Raw genomic sequence first — 14,112 nt, 5'->3', positions numbered from 1 at the left:
TGGGAAAAAATTTCAGTCTCTCGATGTGCAAAACTGATAGAGACATACCCCAAGCGACTTACAGCTTTAATCGCAGCAAAAGGTGGCGCTACAAAGTATTAAAACTTCTTAAGGATGTAGCAGAATACAGTTCCCTGGCAGGAACATCACTCAGCGGAGTTTCAGAGCGCCACCTATAGTTTTTGATAAAACTCAAACTGTCATTAAACTTTCATTAAAATACACATTCAAGGTAGTGAATTAAAGCTACACTCGTTGTGAATCTATCCACCAAGTCAGATTTGTAAAATGCTTTTCGGCGAAAGCATGAGAAGCTATTATCTGATAGCATGTAACACCCCAAAAGACCCGCAGGGGACGTAAACAAAATAATTAGCATAGTCGGCGCTACACAAACCGCACAAATAAAATATATAACATTCATTACCTTTGACCATCTTCTTTGTCGGCACTCCTAGATGTCCCATAATCACTATTGGGTCTTTTTTTAAATTAAATCAGTCCATATATAGCCTAGATATTGATCTATGAAGAGTGTGTGATCAACAAAAAAAATAGCGTTTTTTAACGTAACGTCATTTTTTTAAATTAAAAAAGTCGACGATAAACTTTCACAAAACACTTTGAAATACTTTTGTAATGCAACTTTAGGTATTAGTAAACGTTAATAAGCGATCAAATTGATCACGAGGCGAATTATATTTTATAGCTGTGCGTCTGGAAATAATGTCCGGGTAAATCTCAACCAAAATATCCGGTCGGTGACCGGAAGAACTGCTCTGCCTTGAGTCTGTTTGACCAAGAAACAAATAGTAGGCAAATGACAAGACTGTTGACACCGTGTGGAAGCTGTAGGTATTGCAACCTCGGCTCCATTTAATGGGGGTCACTTTTAACAATTGGTTGAAGTTGCGCATGGATATATTTTTCCATTTTCAGTGATCAGATTTTCCTGCACTTTTCGATGAAACGCACGTTCTGTTATAGTCACAGCCGTGATTTAACCAGTTTTAGAAACGTCTGAGTGTTTTCTATCCACACATACTAATCATATGCATATACTATAGTCCTGGCATGAGTAGCAGGGCGCTGAAATGTTGCGCAATTTTTAACAAAAAGCTGCGAAAATAATTAATTAACTTAAGGGGGCTGAATAATTTTGCACGCCCAATTTTTCAGTTTTTGATATGTTAAAAAAGTTTGAAATATCCAATAAATGTCGTTCCACTTCATGATTGTGTCCCACTTGTAGTTGATTCTTCACAAAAAATACAGTTTTATATCTTTATGTTTGAAGCCTGAAATGTGGCAAAAGGTCGCAAAGTTCAAGGGGGCCGAATACTTTCGCAAGGCACTGTATTTTCTCAGGGTTTCACCCGCCAAATCAGTTCTGTTATACTCACAGAAATTATTTTAACAGTTTTGGAAACTTGAGAGTGTTTTCTATCCAAATCTAATAATATAATACTAATAATATGTCAATTATAATATGCATATCTTAGCCTGAGTAGCAGGCAGTCTACTTTGGGCACGCTTTTCATCCGGATATGAAAATAGTGCCCCTACCCTAGTGAAGTTAACCCTCTCTGAGTTTTGCTCAAATTATACTCTGTAGACCTGTTTCATCTGGATTCGGTTGCGCTGTAAAGAATGGTCCAATGTAGACAAGCACACCTGGTGAATGTTATTGAATATTGTGTTGTCTACAATTATGTGGTTCTGAATTTCTCGTAGTCTAATGGTATTGTTTGCCATCACCATGTTCACCTGTTCTGGTGTGAATAGCCGGTGTCTTCCACCATGGCCTGATCATCTCTCAGTCCTGCAGAAGATCCACAAATATATGGTTGGTTATGAGAAGCTAAAATAATCTATTTTCTTTCAATTTGAAATGACATGACTGTAACATTGGCCAGGCCTAATGATATGTCGGACTGCAGTATACATACATAAAGAGCATGGTGTTAATGGTAGGTAACTTACCGGTTCTCATTTCTGAGTGTATGGATGATAGATGCAACTGTGTAGCGGCTCAGGTTGGGCTGAACACTCTGCCCAGCCATCCTCACACTCTAGTCAACCAATGTGGCCCTGATCTCATCTGAGACAACTGTCCTTCCTCCTCCTCCCACTCCTTCACCTATAGCTCTTGCTTCACCATTGACGTCCATTTTCCAACAAAACAGGAGAGCTCATCTGTGGCCTTTAATCGTGCTAAAGCTCTGATTTCTCAGTAAACAATTCAGCAACTAGTGTTTACACCTGTGAGGAGTGGGTGTTGCCATTTGGTGTATAGAACTTGGCATTGTGAATGGTGTTGCTTTCCAAAAGGACTAAAGAGATTTACATTTTGAATGTTATGCCTAATGTAGAGAACTGTGTGTTTTGCAAAACGTGTGATATAGAATTGAAAACTAGGTGTAAAGCAGGAATTGTGCTTGTAAACAATTGGGAAAAACTAACACGCGTTGTCTGAAACTACATCTCAGGTACTCAAAACAGTTAGCCAATTTCACCAAACCCCACAGTGATCTGGCAAAATGAAACACAGCAATCAAAAATCATGTACTCCCTACTCAAAATGAAACTCTGCCTACAAATGAGACACACACAGCAAATTAATCTAACTTAGTAACAACCGAGATCACCCTAATGTGACATTTTCAAAACATTACTATCAGAACCTATTTCAGTGTAAAGACTATGATTTTGTTATTATACTGTATATTGTGTGTGTACTCAAATGAACACAAATGCAAAAATGTGTGTTTTATATTTCAACATGATGCACGACAGCATACTGTAAGCACACATACAGTAAAAATGCAAACATACAGTCAATATTTTGCATATGCAAAGGAAGAAAAATAGTCCAATTTGTACTACTGTACGTTAAATCCATTAAGAAACTGTCAAATCTAAGTCAAAAAACAAATCCATTGAGAAAACAAAATCAGTCATGTCTGTTGTTTTGGTCCGGCCACAGATTCATCATCACAGGCAATGCTCTCCTTGGCCAGACAACGGGGGAAATATCATCTGGCATCCACCCCTGACAGGACTCTGCTGGAATGTCACCACAGGCCTCATCCATGGCCTGGAGAAAGGACATATGTTCATGGGGTTTGCAATCATACACCTTCCACCGCAATGCTGAAAACAACTCCTCAATGGTTTTGAGACATGGGAAATATGGTTTGGAGATAGAGAATTGTAAATTGTAATTGGTCATGGAACCAGTTGCGGACCTGAGCTCATAGCTGCGCATATGGTTACATTTCTCGCGCTCAATGATGTTCCTTCCTCTCCTCCTCGTCGTCGCAAAAGTGAATCAAGCCTCATTTATGAATATGATTTTCTGGAGCATGGAACTTGCATCCAACTCCATGATTATCTGATATTACAGGAAATACTGTAATTGCTGTATAGTGAAGTTCACTAGCAACATCAATGAGCCTGTTTCATGAATGTAATACTAGTAAATGACTTACTTGCACATATTCGTACCGTTTATGCTTCACTTTGGAAATCCCTTTCAAATGGGACTCTGTAGATTTTCTTCAACTGGAGATGGTGTTTTTTTAAGGATGCAGGCTATTGTCGATAAGCTCACTCTGATGTTGGCAGGGTTTTCAATAATCTGTTGTTGGATTTCTCAGCCTTGTGGCATTATTTTCAACTACCATTGGTAGCCTCCTGTTCGTCTGTAAATTCTACCACCCCGTCCGTGGTGGTTGTCTTCCAATTCTACAAAAACAAATAGCATGCAGTACAGTAAACACTACAGTCATACAGTATACAAGATAAACATGTTACAAAGTATAGCTCCCAATTTCATACATACAGTAATACATGAAACATTGACTTTGTTTCCCCTTACAATATGTATTGGAATCTACAGTTTTTACAGTGCTTTACGTTGTTCTACTGTCAAGTAGTAAAAGTTGTAGAGAGGTCCAATGTCTGAAGTACATACCTATTCTCATTTTGGAACATCCGGCTGATGGACGCTCAGATTGGGCTGCATTCTCTGCTCAGCCTCTCTCAAGGTCAGACCGTGGTTGACCACATGGTCCGCCACAGTCGCCCAAATTTCATCAGAGATCACTCTACTTGGTCTTGGTCTTGGTCTTGGTCTTGGTCTTGGTCTTGGTCTTGGTCCACCTCCACCTCCACCTCCACCTCCACCTCTCTCTGTCAAGCCTGCTTCCATTATTCTCCAAACACAGGAGTACTCACTTGTGGCCTTTTTATCCATACCAAAGGTCTGACTGCAAAGTGAATATTTACGCAATTGTGTTTGCACATGTGAAAGTGATCAATTGGTAATTGAGCTTAGCTTGTTGAAGTGTTGCTTTTCATTTGCACACAATATATTTTAGTTGTGAAGGTTATGCCAAAGGTAGAGATTTGTGTGTTGTTTTGCCAAATGTTTGTTGTAGAATTGCAATCTGAGTGTAAAGCAAAACATGTGCCAGTAGTACCGCAGATCTGGTGTCTGGTTCTACTAAATGAGTTACAGGTGTGGATCATTGTGCCTCGTGGGCCAGTTTAAGTTTAACAATTGGGAAAAACTCTAATTCGGGAGATTGTCACTCTTTTAACAACTTCTTCCAGTGTGCCCCATATTGCTAATGATTAATTTAGTTGGGTAACAATTAAACATAGTTAGTGGATTTACTAAATAACCGTCATCAGATTAATGAAAGTAAAGTCATGACAGTAGTGTAGTGGTATTGTAGTGAGTGGTAGTGTAGTGAAGTGAGTGGTATTGTAGTGTAGTGGTATTGTACTGGAAAGTAAAGTCATGACAGTAGTGTAGTGGTATTGTAGTGAGTGGTAGTGTAGTGAAGTGAGTGGTATTGTAGTGTAGTGGTATTGTACTGGAAAGTAAAGTCATGACAGTAGTGTAGTGGTATTGTAGTGAGTGGTAGTGTAGTGAAGTGAGTGGTATTGTAGTGTAGTGGTATTGTACTGGAAAGTAAAGTCATGACAGTAGTGTAGTGGTATTGTAGTGAGTGGTAGTGTAGTGAAGTGAGTGGTATTGTAGTGTAGTGGTATTGTACTGGAAAGTAAAGTCATGACAGTAGTGTAGTGGTATTGTAGTGAGTGGTAGTGTAGTGAAGTGAGTGGTATTGTAGTGTAGTGGTATTGTACTGTAGTGAGTGATATTGTAGTGGCATTGTAGTGAGTGGTATTGTAATGTAATGAGTGGTATCATAATGTGGTGAGTGGTATTGTAATGTAGTGTGGTGGTATAGTAGTGTAGTGTAGAGAGTGGTATTGTAATGTAGTGAGTGGTTTTGTAGTGTAGTGGTAGTGTAGTGGTATTGTAGAGGTATTGTAGTGTAGTGAGTGGTATTGTAGTGGTAGTGTAGTGGTATTATAGTTAGTGGTATCGTAGTGTAGTTATTGTAGTGAGTGGTATTGTAGTAGTGTAGTGAGTGCTATTGTAGTAGTGTAGTGAGTGGTATTATAGTGAGTGGTAGTGTAGTGGTATTGTAGTGAGTGGAATTGCAGTAGTGTAGTGAGTGGTATTATAGTGAGTGGTATTATAGTGAGTGGTAGTGTAGTGGTACTGGAGTATTATATTATAGTAAGTTGTAGTGTAGTGAGTGGCATTGTAGTAGTGTAGTGAGTGGTATTATAGTGAGTGGTAGTGTAGTGGTACTGGAGTATTATATTATAGTAAGTTGTAGTGTAGTGAGTGGCATTGTAGTAGTGTAGTGAGTGGTATTATAGTGAGTGGTATTATAGTGAGTGGTAGTGTAGTGGTACTGGAGTATTATATTATAGTAAGTTGTAGTGTAGTGAGTGGCATTGTAGTAGTGTAGTGAGTGGTATTATAGTGAGTGGTATTATAGTGAGTGGTAGTGTAGTGGTACTGGAGTATTATATTATAGTAAGTTGTAGTGTAGTGAGTGGCATTGTAGTAGTGTAGTGAGTGGTATTATAGTGAGTGGTATTATAGTGAGTGGTAGTGTAGTGGTACTGGAGTATTATATTATAGTAAGTTGTAGTGTAGTGAGTGGCATTGTAGTAGTGTAGTGAGTGGTATTATAGTGAGTGGTATTATAGTGAGTGGTAGTGTAGTGGTACTGGAGTATTATATTATAGTAAGTTGTAGTGTAGTGAGTGGCATTGTAGTAGTGTAGTGAGTGGTATTATAGTGAGTGGTAGTGTAGTGGTATTGTAGTGAGTGGTATTGCAGTAGTGTAGTGAGTGGCATTGTAGTAGTGTAGTGAGTGGTATTATAGTGAGTGGTAGTGTAGTGGTACTGGAGTATTATATTATAGTGAGTTGTAGTGTAGTGAGTGGTATTGAAGTGTAGTGGTAAGATTCAAGATGGTGCCAACAGAGATGGTTATCCCACTTCAAGTTCTGAGGAAAATATGCAGCATTTAGTTTTTTTTAAATGTATTATTTACTACATTATTACCCCAGGAAATCTTAAGTCTTATTACATACAGCTGGGAATAACTATGGGAAATAAGAGCGACGTCAATTTACCAACATTACAACCAGGAATACAACTTCCCTGTCACGGTCGTCCTCCTCTTCATCTGAAGAGGAGAGGCGAGAAGGATCGGAGGACCAATATGTAGCGTGATATGTGTTCATGTTGAATGTTTAATTAAAGAAAGAACGGAACACTGAAACACTATACAAAAACAGGAAACAAAATAACAACCGTGAAGCTAATGTGAGCTGCCCTGAAACAAGCCATCAACATAAACAATCACCCACAAACAAACAGTGCAACCCAGGCTACCTAAGTATGATTCTCAATCAGAGACAACTAATGACACCTGCCTCTGATTGAGAACCATACTAGGCCGAAACATAGAAATACCCAAATCATAGAAAAACAAACATAGACTGCCCACCCAACTCACGCCCTGACCATACTAAATAAATACAAAACAAAGGAAATAAAGGTCAGAACGTGACAGTACCCACCCCCAAAGGTGCGGACTCCGGCCGCAAAACCTTAACCTATAGGGGAGGGTCTGGGTGGGCGTCTGTCCGCGGTGGCGGCTCTGGCGCTGGACGCGGACCCCACTTCACCATTGTCTTAGTCCGCTTTATTGTCCGCCTCCGTGGCTTACTAACCATGGCCACCCTTCTCAATGACCTCACTGGACAGAGGGGCAGCTCTGGACAGAGGGGCGGAAGCTCTGGACAGAGGGGCGGAAGCTCTGGACAGAGGGGCGGAAGCTCTGGACAGAGGGGCGGAAGCTCGGGACAGAGGGGCGGAAGCTCGGGACAGAGGGGAAGCTCGGGACAAAGGGGAAGCTCGGGACAGAGGGGAAGCTCGGGACAGGGGAAGCTCAGGGCTGAGGGGCTCTGGCGCCTCTGAGCTGAGGGGCAGCAGCGCCGGACAGGCGGGAGACTCCGGCAGCAGCGCCGGACAGGCGGGAGACTCCGGCAGCAGCGCCGGACAGGCGGGAGACTCCGGCAGCAGCGCCGGACAGGCGGGAGACTCCGGCAGCAGCGCCGGACAGGCGGGAGACTCCGGCAGCAGCGCCGGACAGGCGGGAGACTCCGGCAGCAGCGCCGGACAGGCGGGAGACTCCGGCAGCAGCGCCGGACAGGCGGGAGACTCCGGCAGCAGCGCCGGACAGGCGGGAGACTCCGGCAGCAGCGCCGGACAGGCGGGAGACTCCGGCAGCAGCGCCGGACAGGCGGGACCACCTGCAGGGAGGAGACAGAGAGACAGCCTGGTGCGTGGGGCTGCCACAGGAACCACCAGGCTAGGGAGACCTTCAGGAGGCTTGATGTTAGGAGGAGCCTGAAGGACCGGGCTGTGGGGAGCACTGGAGCTCTGGTGCGCAACCTTGGCACCACTTCCCCAGGCTGGACAACTACTCTAGTCCGGACTCTCCAGTTTGCAGGCACAGGTTGAACCAGGCTGTGGGTAAGCACGGGAGATCTAGTGCTTACTACCCGCACCTCTCCCTTAGGCTCCACTCCCACATTTTCCCGGCACGAGCGGAGCTCAGGCAGAGGACGCACTGCACCCTCCCAGCGCCCGAAGACACAGCACGCAGAGCCGGCGCAGGATACCCTGGACCAAAACTGCGTACCGGCGACCAGACCCGCTGAGCAGGCACCATACGCCCTGGCTCGATGCCCACACTCGCATGGCACTTTCGGGGGGCTGCCTTATAGCGCACCGGGCTATGGGCACGTACTGGTGACACCGTGCGCTTAACCGCATAACACGGTGCCTGACCAGTCATGCGCTGCTTATAATAAGCACGAGGAGTGAGCTCAGGTCTGCTACCTGGCTTAGTACCACACCTCGTCTGCCACCCCCAAAACACATTTTTTTGGGGCTGCCTCTCGTACCTGTCGCGCTGCCGTGCTGCCTCCTCATATCGCCGCCGCTCAGCTTTCGCTGCCTCCAGCTCTGCTTTGGGGCGGCGATATTCCCCAGCCTGTGCCCAGGGTCCCTCTCCGTTCAGTATCTCCTCCCATGTCCAGGAGTCCTGTGATGCTGGCCTCTGTTGCTGCTGCTGCTGCTGTCGTCGCTGTCCTTTACCACGCCGCTTGGTCCTTGGTTGGTGGGTGATTCTGTCATGGTCGTCCTCCTCTTCATCATCTGAAGAGGAGAGGGGAGAAGGATCAGAGGACCAAAATGCAGCGTGATATGTGTTCACGTTGAATGTTTAATTAAAGAAAGAACTGAACACTGAAACACTATACAAAAACAGGATAACAACCGTGAACAAAATAACAACCGTGAAGCTAATGTGAGCTGCCCTGAAACAAGCCATCAACATAAACAATCACCCACAAACAAACAGTGCAACCCAGGCTACCTAAGTATGATTCTCAATCAGAGACAACTAATGACACCTGCCTCTGATTGAGAACCATACTAGGCCGAAACATAGAAATACCCAAATCATAGAAAAACAGACATAGACTGCCCACCCAATTCATGCCCTGACCATACTAAATAAATACAAAACAAAGGAAATAAAGGTCAGAACGTGACATTCCCGAAGCGGATCCTCTGATTGGACCACCACCCAGGACAATGGATTTAATCCCAGAAGCTGACCCAAGACAACGGCGCCACAGAAGGGGCAGACGGAACGGCCTCCTGCTCAGGCTCCATAGATTTGCACATTGCCCACTGCTCCCGAGTATACTACTCGCCAATGTCCAGTCTCTTGACAACAAGGTAGATGAAATTCAAGCAAGGGTTACCTTCCAGAGACACATCAGAGATTGTAACATTCTGTTTCAAGGAAACATGGGTCTCTCGGGATATGTTGTTGGATTCAGTTCAGCCACCGGGCTTCTCCATGCACCCATGCTTCCTCTCTGGGAAGAACACCTCACTGGGAAGAGGAAGGGCGGGGGTGTATGGTTCATGATTAACAACTCATGGTGTAGTCCTAACAACATACAGGAACTCAAGTCCTTCTGCCCACCCGATCGAGAATTCCTTACAATCAAGTACCAGCCATTTTACCTATCAAGATAATTCTTGTCAGTTAACTTCACAGCTGTGTACATTCCCCCTCAAGCAGACACCAAGATGGCCCTAAAGGAACTTCACTGAACTCTATGTAAACTGGAAACCATATATCCTGAGGCTGCATTTATTGTAGCTGGGGATTTTAACAAAGCAAATTTGAGAACAAGTCTACCTAAATCCCAACAGCATATTGATTACACTACTCACGTGGGTAATACACTCGACCACTGCTACTCTAACATCCAAGATGCATACAAAGCCCTCCCCCGCCCTCCCTTCGCTAAATCGTACCACGGTGCCATCTTGCTCCTACTGTCTTATAGGCAGAAACTCAAGCAGGATGTACCAGTAACTAGAACCATTCAACGCTGGTCTGACCAATCAGAATACACACTTCAAGATTGTTTTGATCACGCGGACTGGGATATGTTCTGGTCAGCCTCAGAGAATAACATCGCCCTATGCGCTAACTTGGCGAGTGAATTTATAAGGAAGTGCATTGGAGATGTTGTACACACTGTGACTATTAAAACCTACCCTAACCAGAAACTGTGGATGGATGGAGACATTGCTCAAACTGAATGCGCAAATCATTGCATTTAACCATGGAAAGAGGTCTGGAAAAATTGCTGAATATAAACCGTGTATTTATTCCCTCCGCAAGGCAATCAAAAAAGTGAAAGCCGGTACAGGGACAAAGTGGAGTCACAATTTAACGGCTCTGACAAGAGACGTATGTGGCAGGGTCTACAGGAAATCATGGACTCCAAAAAGAAAACCAGCCACGTCACGGACACCGATGTCACGCTTCAGACAAAATAAACACCTTTGTCCGCTTTGAGGACAATACAGTGCCACCGTTGCGGCCCACTAACAAGAACTGCATCCCCCCACCTCTCCTTCACCGTAGCTGACCTGAGAAACATTTAATCGTGTTAACCCCCGCATGGCTGCTGGCCCAGACGGCATCCCTAGCTGCATCCTCAGAGCATGAGCAGATGTGTTTACAGACATATTCAATCACTCCCTATCCCAGTCTGCTGTCCCCACATGCTTCAAGATGGCCATTATTGTTCCTGTACCCAATAAGGCATAGGTAACTTAACTAAATGACTCCCGCCACAAAGCACTCACCTCTGTCATCATGAAGTGCTTTGAGAGACTAGTCAAGGATCATATCACCTTCACCTTACCGGCCACCCTAGGCCCACTTGAGTTTGCATACCGCCCTAACACGTCCACAGACGGTGCAATCGCCATCACACTGCACATTGCCCTATCCCATCTGGACAAGAGGAATACCTATGTAAGAATGCTGTTCATTGACTACAGCTCAGCATTCAACACCATAGTACCCTCCAAGCTCAGCCCTGGGCCTCAACCCCACCCTGTGCAATTGGGTCCTGGACTTTCTGATGGGCCTTTCCCAGGTGGTGAAGGTAGGAAACATCTCCACCTCGTTTACCCTCAACACTGGGGCCCCACAAGGGTGCATGCTCAGCCCCCTCCTGTACTCCCTGTTCACCCACGACTGCGTGGCCATGCACACCTCCAACTCAATCATCAAGTTTGCAGACGACACAACAGTAGTGGGCTTGATTGGAGGAAGTGGACATTTTTTAGTTCCTCTGCGTACACATCAACGACAAACTGAAATTGTCCACTGTCATGACGTTGGCCTGGGGGTTAGGTTTATGACAGTCATAAATACCTCTTCCCCCCTTTTTCCTCTCTCTACCCTACTGATGTTACATTTGCAAACCCCTTGGTTAACATAGAGATTCTGGGAACATCAGAAGGTGGGGGAAATTAACTATATTCTGGTAATCTGACCAATTGAACATATGCGGTGGTACTTAACCTCTTGAAATTAGGGGGCACTATTTTTATGTTTGGAAAGATAACATTCCCAAAGTAAACCGCTTATTTCTCAGGACCAGATGCTAGAATATGCATGAGCCTTTTGTTAATCCACCTATTGTGTCAGATTTAGAAATTATGCTTTACAGCGAAAGCAATCCAAGCGTTTGTGTAAATTTATCGATTGCACAACAAAACATGAAGTACACATAGCATCAAGTAGCTTGTTCACGAAAATCAGAAAAGCAATCATATTAATCGTTTACCTTTGATGATCTTCGGATGTTTTCACTCACTTGTGTAACAAGTTGTCATATCTGTTCCGCCCGCTAGGGACGTTTTCCTTTATGACGTAATTTGTAATCAAGTTATGATTAATTATGTGTATGTGTAATTCTGTGTGATTAGTCTGGTATTTAGTAAATAAATAATTAAACCCAATTTTGCATTGCTGATTCAACTTGTTAGCCAGGGTTCGTGAAGATAACCAAGAATTTCCAACTTTCAGATGAGACTGAATTAAGGTGAGGATTAATATTGACTGCTATTGATGTAAAATATTACTAGGTCTTTAAGAGTTTATTCGGAAGATAACAGCTCTATAAATATTATTTTGTGGTGCCCCGACTCTCTAGTTAATTACATTTACATGATTAGCTCAATCAGGTAATAATAATTACGAAGAAATTATTTCATAGAATAGCATGTCATATCACTTAATCCGGCATAGCCAAAGACACGACACCGCCCACACAAAGAGTGTGGTGAAGAAGGCAACCTCAGGAGGCTGAAGAAATTTGGCTTGTCACCCAAAACCCTGACTAACTTTTACAAATCCACAGTCGAGTGCATCCTGTCGGGCTGTATCACAGCCTGGTATGGCAACTGCTCCGCCCTCATCCGCAAGACTCTCCAAAGGGTGGTCTACACAACGCATCAACTGGGGCAAACTACCTGCCCTCCATGACACCTATAGCACCTGATGTCACAGGAAGGCAAAAAACAGAATCAAAGACAACAACCACCTGAACCACTGCCTGTTCACACCGCTACCATCCAGAAGGCGAGGTCAGTACAGGTACATCAATGCTGGGACCGAGAGACTGAAGAACAGCTTCTATCTCAAGGCCATCAGACTGCTAAACAACAATCACTAACTCAGAGAACAAATCAATGGCCACTTTAATAAATGGATCACTAGTCACTTTAAACAATGCCACTTTAAATAATGCCACTTTAGTAATGTTTACATATCTTACATTATTCATATCATATGTATATACTGTATTTTATATAATTGATTGCACCATGCTTATGCCGCTCAGCCATCATTCATCCATATATTTATATGTATATATTCTCATTCACCCTTTTAGATTCATATGTGTATTAGGTAGTTGTTGGGGAACTGTTAATTTACTTGTTGGATATTACTGCACTGTCAGAATCAGAACCACAAGCATTTCGCTACACTCGGAATCAGAACCACAAGCATTTCGCTACACTCGGAATCATAACCACAAGCATTTCACTACACTTGGAATCAGAACCACAAGCATTTCACTACACTCGGAATCAGAACCACAAGCATTTCACTACACTCGGAATCAGAACCACAAGCATTTCACTACACTCATTTACATTACATCATTACATTTAAGTCATTTAGCAGACGCTCTTATGCAGAGCGACTTACAAATTGGTGCATTCACCTTAAGACATCCAGTGGAACAGTCACTCGGAATCAGAACCACAAGCATTTCGCTACACTCGGAATCAGAACCACAAGCATTTCGCTACACTCACATCAACATCTGCTAAACATGTGTATGTGACAAATAACATTTGATTTGATTTAATCTATTGTAGTATCATGGTAGTGTAGTTGTATTGTCTGGTAGTGTAGTGCTATTGTAGTGTAGTGAGTGGTAGTGTAGTGGTATTGTAGTGTAGTGATATTGTAATTTAGTGTAGTGGTATTGTCATCTGGTATTGTGTAGTGTAGTGAGTGGTATTGTATTGAGTGGTGTTATTGTGTAATGAGTGGTATTGTAGTGTAGTGGTATTGTAGTGTATTGAGTGGTATTGTTGTGTACGTAGCATGTTGGCTAACTATAGGAAAACCATAACAATCAGATCAGAGGCTACACCCACAGCATGTAGACTTTTAAATGTCTCTACTCCACCGTTCTCTGAGTATCACCACTGCTGTTATCATTTAAGCAACCTATGTTTCAATTGTGTTTTGAAGGTGCTGGTGCCCAAATCAGTTTGAGATGGAGGAGAAGGCTTGTGGGGAGGAAGGTGCAGCCTCAAACAGTCCTTTCATCATAGACACAAATATTGTTATTATTGACATTTGATTAATGTACTGCATTGTTGAGGAAGCTAGCACAAATGCATTTCGCTGCACATATTATATGCCTATAAACTGAGCACATGACAAATAACATTTTATTTTATTTGAAAAGAGATTTTTCATTGAAGAATTTCCCCTTCTTTTGCTTTTATCTCTCTGCTTATTGAAATGATCACAGGCCTTATAAGTCTCAAGCTCTGACAGGCTGATGGGTTGTTTCAGTACCAGTGGATATCAGAAGCACAATTATTTTCACTGCCCAATGGGAATTGACTTTCATGTTGCATAGAAACCATGCACTCCTCCAGCATTTTAGTCATGTGTTCAGATCAAGTGACTTAAGAGTTAATATTTGAACTACCATCATCTTCTGCTGTAGATCCAAAGGGCAAGGGTATGA

The 14,112-nt window shown here is 43.3% G+C and overlaps 1 long non-coding RNA gene across 1 annotated transcript; it reads right to left on the bottom strand.

Annotated features, from left to right (window-relative positions):
• Nucleotides 1–2,158: 2,158 nt before the first annotated feature.
• Nucleotides 2,159–4,197, bottom strand: LOC118373979 (uncharacterized). The gene is made up of 3 exons (XR_004823521.1): nucleotides 3,977–4,197; nucleotides 3,492–3,747; nucleotides 2,159–3,097 (listed from the first exon to the last, which is right to left on the bottom strand). It is a non-coding gene; the product is annotated as an uncharacterized LOC118373979 (long non-coding RNA).
• Between the last annotated feature and the right edge of the window lie 9,915 nt (nucleotides 4,198–14,112).

This window comes from Oncorhynchus keta, chromosome 4 (assembly GCF_023373465.1).
Source record: "Oncorhynchus keta strain PuntledgeMale-10-30-2019 chromosome 4, Oket_V2, whole genome shotgun sequence".
NCBI lineage: Eukaryota > Metazoa > Chordata > Actinopteri > Salmoniformes > Salmonidae > Oncorhynchus > Oncorhynchus keta.
The sequence above is the reverse complement of the archived record's forward strand: the minus strand, read 5'-3'. Positions and strand labels throughout refer to the sequence as shown.